We start from the raw sequence: 831 nt of genomic DNA, 5'->3' as shown, positions 1-831 counted from the left end.
CCAGTTCAGAACCACCGGCAGAACGAGACATCACCCATCCCAAAGATATTTTTTTTTCTCTAACAAGCACCTGTTACCAGCTTCGGCTGGTACGCCAGCTGCGACCCTACCTAGGCCGGGAGGACCTTGAAACAGTGGTACATGCTCTGGTAACCTCTCGGTTGGATTTCTGTAATGCGCTCTACATGGGGCAACCCTTGTACCAAACCCAGAAGCTTCAGCTAGTGCAGAATATGGCAGCTAGGTTGGTCACTGGATGTCCCAGGGCCAACCATATAACACCGATTCTGCATGATCTCCATTGGCTGCCTGTTCACTTCCGGGCACAATACAAGGTGTTGGTTATAACCTATAAAGCCCTAAATGGCTTGGGCCCAGGGTACTTGGAGGACCGCCTTTCCCCATATAGTCCTCCCCGCACACTCAGGTTGTCTGGGAAGAATCTGTTGAGGATCCTGATAACGAGATATGTATCAACCTCACAAAGGGCCTTTTCTATCTTGGCCCCTGGGATCTGGAACACCCTTCCTGAGGAACTCCGCTCCGCCACCTCCCTGGATCTCTTTAAAAAGAGACTTAAGACCTTCCTGTTTCAGCAAGCCTTCCCCAATGCTCCTTGATGATATATGAGTCTCCCCTATGTGTACAGCATTATTGAGCACATTTAGCTGGCCTGGATTTGATGTATGGTTTTAATCTGTATTTTGAAATGTTTTTATTGAAGTTTTATTTATATATTGCAATTTTTATCTTGTATTTTGTATTTGATATTGCAATTTTTACCTGTACACCGCTATGATCAACACGGAATAGCGGTTTATAAATAAAACA

Source organism: Sceloporus undulatus, chromosome 1 (assembly GCF_019175285.1).
Source record: "Sceloporus undulatus isolate JIND9_A2432 ecotype Alabama chromosome 1, SceUnd_v1.1, whole genome shotgun sequence".
Taxonomy (NCBI): domain Eukaryota; kingdom Metazoa; phylum Chordata; class Lepidosauria; order Squamata; family Phrynosomatidae; genus Sceloporus; species Sceloporus undulatus.
Note: the sequence above shows the minus strand (reverse complement) of the source record.